Source organism: Bos mutus, chromosome 6, assembly GCF_027580195.1.
Source record: "Bos mutus isolate GX-2022 chromosome 6, NWIPB_WYAK_1.1, whole genome shotgun sequence".
Classification (NCBI taxonomy): domain Eukaryota; kingdom Metazoa; phylum Chordata; class Mammalia; order Artiodactyla; family Bovidae; genus Bos; species Bos mutus.
The window spans coordinates 98,766,589-98,774,300 of record NC_091622.1 but is presented as its reverse complement, the minus strand read 5'-3'; the positions used below and the strand labels follow the sequence as shown (position 1 = coordinate 98,774,300).

Sequence of the window (7,712 nt, the reverse complement as noted above, 5' to 3'; positions counted from 1 at the left end):
GTTGTGTTTGACTGCAGCCCCATGGACTGTAGCCCTCCAGGCTCCTCTGTCCGTGGGGTTCTCCAGGCAAGAGAACTGGAGTGGGTTGCCATGCCCTTCTCCAGAGGATCTTCCCCACTCAGGGATTGAATCCCTTGCATTGGCAGGCAGGTTCCTTACCACTAGCGCCATCTGGGAAGCCCCTCCACCAGGCTAAATGTCTTCAAAATGTTCAAGTTACTGTTTTAGAAGAGATGGAAGTGATCTGGGAAACTGTGATGACTTAAAGTGCAGTGAGCAAAAATGCCCCACTTATACATGAAGTGAGTAGCAAAACAAGAACAAAGGGACTTCCTGGTGGTCCAGTGGTTAAGACGCTGCACTCCCAGTGCAGGGGGCCTGGGTTCAATCCCTGGTCAGGGAACTAGATCCCACATGAGCAGCTAAGAGCTTGCATGCTGCAAATGAAGATGAAAGATCCTGCGTGCTGCAATTAAGACCTGGCACAGCCAAATATATAAATAAGTAAATAAATATTTAAAAAAGAGAAGAAAGCCTAAATCACATGATTTCTAGGCTAGTGCTTTTTTCCACGACACTGCTGTTTATTCACACGCCAGTTTCTGTTTTAGGTGCCAGAAGACAGAGACAAACACAGCAAAGTCTCTGCTTTCACATGAATCTCCATATATATTCCTGCATGGAAAATGTGTGTTTTCCTTTATCTTTTACAGATTCCAGCTAAAAAACAGAGGCTGAAAGTGCATAAAGCACACGGTACTGCTTGATTTGGTAGAAAAAAATTAAGTGACTTATATGAAAAATACAATTCAAGTCCTTTAATTGTGAGTTCCATGTTGGCACAGATTGTTTCTGTCTTATTTTTTGTTGCTGCCCAACCACAGCCTAGCACACAGTCAGTGGTCAATAAATTTTCAGTAAATAAATGAATGAATACCCACTTGGTATTTAGTGAGTGTTCAATAAATGTTGAATGAATAAATGAATGAATCTGCTATACAATGTTCGTAAGGATTATCCAGAATCAGAAGTGATGGCCCTAGAGGTCATTCTTCTCACTGCTTATTTTATGGCTGCAAAGAAGTTAATTCCATCCCGCAGCGGGCTCTGGAAGACTCAAGGCTCTTGAATTCGAATCTTGGCCCTATCATTGTGGTAGAGATTGACAAGAACCAATTTCCCTTTTCTCCTGGGTTCAGAGCCAGACTACATTTCTCAGTTTCCCTTTGAGCTGGACACACCCTTGTGATGATCTCTGACCAAAGGAATGTGGGCAGAAATTGTGCATCTCACTCCTGGCTCTGGCCCTTAAAAACCTCCCATGCAATGCTCTGCTCTCTGCTATCTGTCTGGGGACCAGACAGGAAAACCCAGCAGAGGACCTTGCAGATCTCAGGGCTGTGTCACAGAACTGAAGAAGCCTGTTTCCCTGAATCAGCCAGTGGTAACCATTCTCTATGAAGCATCTTTATTGCTTTGTTGTGTGAATATGACCTGAACCACTGAGATTTTGAGGTTGTTTCAAGAGTTATTCCACCCTGTTAATTCCTTTTGGGTGTGTAATCTTGGACACAGCTTAGTCTCCCTGAGCCTAGATTTTCCTACTTGTGCAGAGGGGACTGTAATATAACCTGCCTCTTTGTGATGCTATGAGACATCAATGTGAGGCCCTTAGCATAGTCCTGGGGGTGTAACAAGTACTTGACACTTGTTAGCTATTCTTATATAATTTTTATCATATCCAGTTTGATAGCCAAAGTATAGCAATTTCTAGAGGTATTTCAAAGACCATCACACATAGTTTTTCTCTGTTTATCTTCTGGCTACTCAGGCAAGCACATAATCCTCTGGAATCTTTTGTCACTGATTTTCAAATGTCTTTTAGAAATAGAACTCTTATTTTTTCCTGTGTGTGCTTAGTCGCTCAGTCGTGTCCAACTCTTTGTGACCCCATGGACTGTAACCCACCAGGCTCCTCTGTCCATGGGATTCTCCAGGCAAGAATACTGGAGTGGGTTGCCATGCCTGTCTCCAGGGGATCTTCCTGACCCAGGGATTGAACTCGAGTTTCCTGCTTGGCAGGCAGATTCTTTACCACTGAGCCACCCAGGAAGCCAATCATTATATACATATACACACTTGCATGCATGAATGTTCAGTCACTCAGTTGTATTCAACTCTTTGTGAACTATTGGACAGTAGTCTGCCAAGTAGGTTGCCATTTCGTACTCCGGGGATCTCCCTGACCCAGGGATCAAACCTGTGTCTCTGCATCTCCTGGATTGGCAGAGGAATTCTTTACCATTGTGTCACCTGGGAAGCCCTTTTAGCCTTTCTCTGGGCCTTTTTGATGGCCTCTTTACAGCATCCTTGAGCTAGAGCAGACACAAGTTGGATACCACTGCCTTGGGTAAACACTAGGGGAAATGCAATATTATGTGATTCCCTAAAGCAATGCCCATGTCCACTGTCCTCACAACCGAAAACCTCACCACCCCAGCGTCCCCTCATTCCCTTTCTCCATGCTTTTTTCCTGCTTCATTGTAGAAGCTGCATGGCAGTAGGGCTGTGGTAAGTAAGGACTTCTTTTTCCTTCATTTAAAGTAGATTGGTGGCTCTTTTCAATAGACTATTAGAAGAGTAACTGCTATGGATGATTTAAAGGGACTCTGAACTTTGACTTTCCACTGTGTGATATATGGATGGCTTGAAGCTTTGGGGTCAAAGGTTAGGAGTAATGAATTTATGGCTAGATTCTGCCTCCTCTCACTTTGAAAAAAGATGATATATTTGGAACATTCAATTATAAATATTTTTTTCTTCCAGAAAGGGTCTTAGAGAAGATGTACTAAATCAATATTTTCCATCCCCAATCAAACTATCTTATTATTTACCAGGGCTTCAGGAGTGATGGAAGGAAAAAGGACTTCAGGTGGAGAAAAGATCAAAATTGCCGTTACTGTGTTTAGGATTAAGGGAAGGAAAGGATAGGAGGTGGTAAAATTTTTTACTTGCTAGGGATGAAGTAAATCATGAGGAAATACTGTAGATCATTTAAAGTATCAGAAGACTTGACAGGTAGAAATAGGATGGATACTATAAGAGAAAGAGAGTGCCTTTAAAAAGTTTATTGTTCTCAAGAGAAATTTCAGATTAGACTCCAAGTAGGGGTTTTGTTTTGTCAACAGGCTCAGATGTTCCAGCTCTAGGCAGGTTTTTCCTTCCTTATTAAACTCCTGGCTAGTCCACTCAATTCTTCCTCGAGATTATCAGGAAAAATCAGATGATTATTGGTAGTCCACACTGGTCCTTATTTAGAAGACTTTGGGAACGCACTTAGCCATGTAAAAAGGCTAATGATGTGTTAGTCTTACATAGATTGGTATGTACAACATTGATTGTATGTTGTACTAAGCAATGAATACATGTCACTTTATCTAATGCTCACTCTGACCTTATGAGACAGTAATATCTACTTCACAGATGAATCTGAAGTTTAGGGGTAGCTATTAAGGGAGAGAGCTAGGATTTGAATCTAGGTCTCTTAAACTTCCAGATCAGCATTTAATCCCACCTCTGACAGCCACTTTGAGCAACATACAGTCCACCAACATATAGTCCACCTTCATCTGTCCTGATACACAGTCCCATGAAACTTACATCACGTTGTTGAACCACCTGAAATCCCTTTCATCAGAAATATTAAATATGTAGTCGTCTTTTTTTTTTTTTTTTAATGAAACCTCTACAAATTAGGTTAAGCAGGAAGGAGCACAAACTGGTTAAATTGCATCACTTTCTTCTGAAGGCTTGACTGAGATTTAAACACTGAAGGCATGAGGGCTTTAAAATGGGATTGTGATTGCAGGAGAGATTATGATGATCATTTTGACATGAATCATAAGCCTCAGTGAGATGTGGCAGTTGTTTGTGGGGGTGAACTTGTGTGTAAGACAGAAACATAGAGGTTTAGATGGGTAAGTGTGAAGGGACATGAGAGGGCGAACATAAGAAAGGAAGTAGAGGAACTTCCTGGTGGTTTAGTGATTAGGAATCCGCCTTCCAGTGCAGGGGACACAGGTCTGATCCGTGGTCAGGGGACTGATCCCACAGCTGCAGGGCAACTAAGCCCTCGCCCCATAGCTGCAGAGCCCATCTCCTAGAATCTGCGCTCTGCGACAGGAGAGTAGCCTCTGCTGTCTGCAGCTAGAGGAAGCCCGTGTGCAGCAATGAAGACTCAGCACAGCCAAAAAATTAAAAAAACAAAAAGAGGTGGAAGGAGCACAAAGACAAACTTTATCCATTTTGCTCTTTTTCCAGTGGCCAATTTTCCATTGGAAATTTGCTCCGATTTCCATTGCACTTAGTAGAGAGAGTGCGGGAACTGAAATTTTCTCTGGGGGCCATTTTACTATGTAATTCTCCCTCTTTCACACAGATATCCTTGCAGAGCTGTATTCTAATTTTTCCCCATAGCCTACTCATATATCGTTATTCAATGAAGTAATAATGTTAAAAGCAAGACAATCTATAATGCACTTTCAATAAAACTCTGAAAAACAGTCATTGATCTTTTCTTAAGTCGGCTACCTACCCCCAGCTGCCTTATTGCTTTCATTGTAGAGGTGGTTAAATGACCAAAGATACTTAATATGTAAGTTATGAAACATTTCCACTTCCTTATTTACCACTTAATGGTCATTAAAAGAGTAGGAACATCATCCTTTTTCAGGTGATGTAAGATGGATCCTGGCTTGAATAGAGCACTCATTTATCAATAATCAATTACTCAGTTAACCATTAAAGATAATAATCATTTCCACCACACTTAAAATAAAATGCTACAAACGTCAATGAATCATTATTTTACCCTAGGGCAGACCTTAAATCAATTTCTTATTACCTTTCATTTTACTTCTGTAATCATGATGGACATTTGAAAGGCCGGAACATAAGAAAATCTTCAAACGGCTAAATGGCTGGGGAGAAGGGAAGTCTGGAAAGTGTGATTGTGGGAACTCCATGAATTTAATCCAAGTGGTTTTGCTTTATCTTCAGGTTCATCCCTGTTGCCTATGGGAATCTTGATGGGAGATTTCCAATTTCCACTTGTTCAAATCCTGCTGGTTGCTTTCAGACTCATTCACCAGATACAGACTGAGCGCGCTCAGTCATGTCCAACTCTTTGAAAACCCATGGACTGTAGCCCACCAGGCTCCTCTGTCCATGGGCTTTTCCAGGCAAGAACACTGAAGTGGGTTGCCATTTCCTCCCCCAGGGTATGTTCCCTATCCAGAGGTTGAACCTGTGTCTCATGCATTGGCAGGTGGATTCTTTACCATTGAGCCACTTGCGAAGCCCCTTATGTTGCAGTAAATGCACAAGGTGAAAAAAACGCACAGAGCGCAGCTGGGATGAGGGTGGAATTATGTGGTGGAGGTATCGCGCCCCTATTCAAAGACTTCCCCTTGCTCTTAGCATAAAGCAAAAGCTCCTTAACACAGCTGACAGGGCCCTGAACAGTCCAGCCCCTGTGTATGTCTCTTGCTTCATCACAGGCACCCCACTCTATTCCTCTCTAGTCTTCAGTACATCTGGTCTTCTTTCAGCCTTTTGTACTCCATGTGATCTCCCCTGATTCACAGGGCCTTTGCACACACTCTGCCTTCAGCCTGTAAGGCTACCTGCTGTTTGCCCCCATTTTCACCAACTTAACATATATTCTTCTTCAGTTCAGTTCAGTTGCTCAGTCGTGTCCGACTCTTTGCGACCCCATGGACTGCAGCACGCCAGACTTCCCTTTCCATCACCAACTCCCGGAGTTTACTCAGACTCATGTCCACTGAGTTGGTGACGCCATCCAACCATCTCATCCTCTGTCATCCCCTTCTCCTCCTGCCCTCAATCTTTCCCAGCATCAGGGTCTTTTCCAGTGAGTCAGTTCTTTGCATTAGGTGGCCAAAGTATTGGAGTTTCAGCTTCAGCATCAGTCCTTCCAATGAACATTTAGAACTGATCTCCCTTAGGATGGACTGGTTGGATCTCCTTGCAGTCCAAGGGGACTCTCAAGAGTCTTCTTCAACACCACATTTCAAAAGCATCAATTCTTTGACGCTCAGCATTCTTTATAGTCCAACTCTCACATCCATACATGACCACTGGAAAAACCATAGCTTTGACTAGATGGATCTTTGTCTAGGTTGGTCATAACTTTTCTTCCAAGGAGCAAGCGTCTTAATTTCCTTTTAATTTTAATATTTTAATATTAATTTAATTCTTAATATTCTTCTTAGCAGTTAAATTTATTTTTACTGTGGTAAAAGCCACATAATATAAAACAGACTATTTTAACCATATTTATCTGTACAGCTCAGTGGCACTAAGTACATTCACATTGTTTTGCAACTCTCAACCATCATTCATCTCCTGAATTTTTCACCTTCTTAAACTGACAGTCTGTCTCCATTAAACATGAACTCCCTATCTCCCCTCCCTTCCCACTTACCAGCCCCCGGCAGTTGCCAATTTGACTCTGAATTTGACTGTACTAGATACCTCATATAAGTGGAAGCAAGCAGTATTTGTTTGCACCTAATTTATTTTGGAATGCATTGTTAGAAAAATGGTACAGATGGACCTGTTCTTTCAGTTTTAAGTCCAAGTTTTGCTTCCTGAGAGAAGCCTGCCCTGATCTGCCCAGTCCCTATTGTGTGCTCTCTCCTTCAGATTATCATCACAGCTTCGGTTGTACATGTGATTGAGTGGTTGTTTGACAGATGTAGTCTCAGTCTTTTTCAACAGACTGTGAGCTCTCTCTGGGCAGGGTTGTGCCTATTTGTGCTCACTACTGTATCCCATTATCTCACTGGAGATAATCTCACTGGAAAAGACCCTGATGCTGGGAAAGATTGAAGGCAGGAGGAGAAGGGGACGACAGAGGAGGAGATGGTTGGATGGCATCACCGACTCAATGCATTTGAGTTTGAGTAAGCTCCTGGAGTTGGTGATGGAGAGGGAAGCCTGGCGTGCCGCAGTCCATGGGGTTGCAAAGAATTGGGCATGACTGAGCGACTGAACTGACTAGGATTAGGCACCCAAGGATTAGGATGGTGCCTCATCCATAGTGGACTTCCAATAGATGTCTGTTAAGCATATCATTAATTAACTAAGAAAGGGCCCAGAGAATTTGCTGTGTGACTCAGGGAACTCAGACTGGAGCTCAGGAACAACCTAGTGTGTATGTGTATGTGAGGGGGGATGGAGAGGCAGGTGGGAGGGATGTTCAAGTGGGAGGGGACATGGGTAAACCTATAGCTGATTCATATTGATGTTTGGTAGAAATCAACACAATACTGTAAAGCAATTATCCTTCAATTGAAAATAAATAAATTAAAAAGAAAGGGCCCAGAAAGCACACCATTAAGCCCAGAAAGTAGGGGATGTTGACAGCTGCCGTTAGATGTGTTTCCTTGTTGTTATGGAGAGGTAATAACATCGTAAGTTCATTTAAGTTCATGAAGTTTCACTACTGCGGTTATTTCCTAGCTGACTTCTTTTCCTAACAAGACCCAGGCTTCTCTCTTAGCTCTGCTTTATTTCAAGGCTCTTCTGGTCTGTCCCCCAGTTTTGGCACTTTCTCCTTTATCAATGGAACCATCTAGAGCTTCCTTGGGGTTCCTGACTGCCCCAGATTCCTGTGCTTCCCGAGATCC

The 7,712-nt window shown here is 42.6% G+C and overlaps 1 non-coding gene across 1 annotated transcript; it reads left to right on the top strand.

Annotated features, from left to right (window-relative positions):
• Nucleotides 1–330: 330 nt before the first annotated feature.
• TRNAG-CCC (transfer RNA glycine (anticodon CCC)) lies at nt 331–403 on the top strand. The gene has a single exon. It is a non-coding gene; the product is annotated as a tRNA-Gly (tRNA).
• The last annotated feature ends 7,309 nt before the right edge of the window (nt 404–7,712 follow it).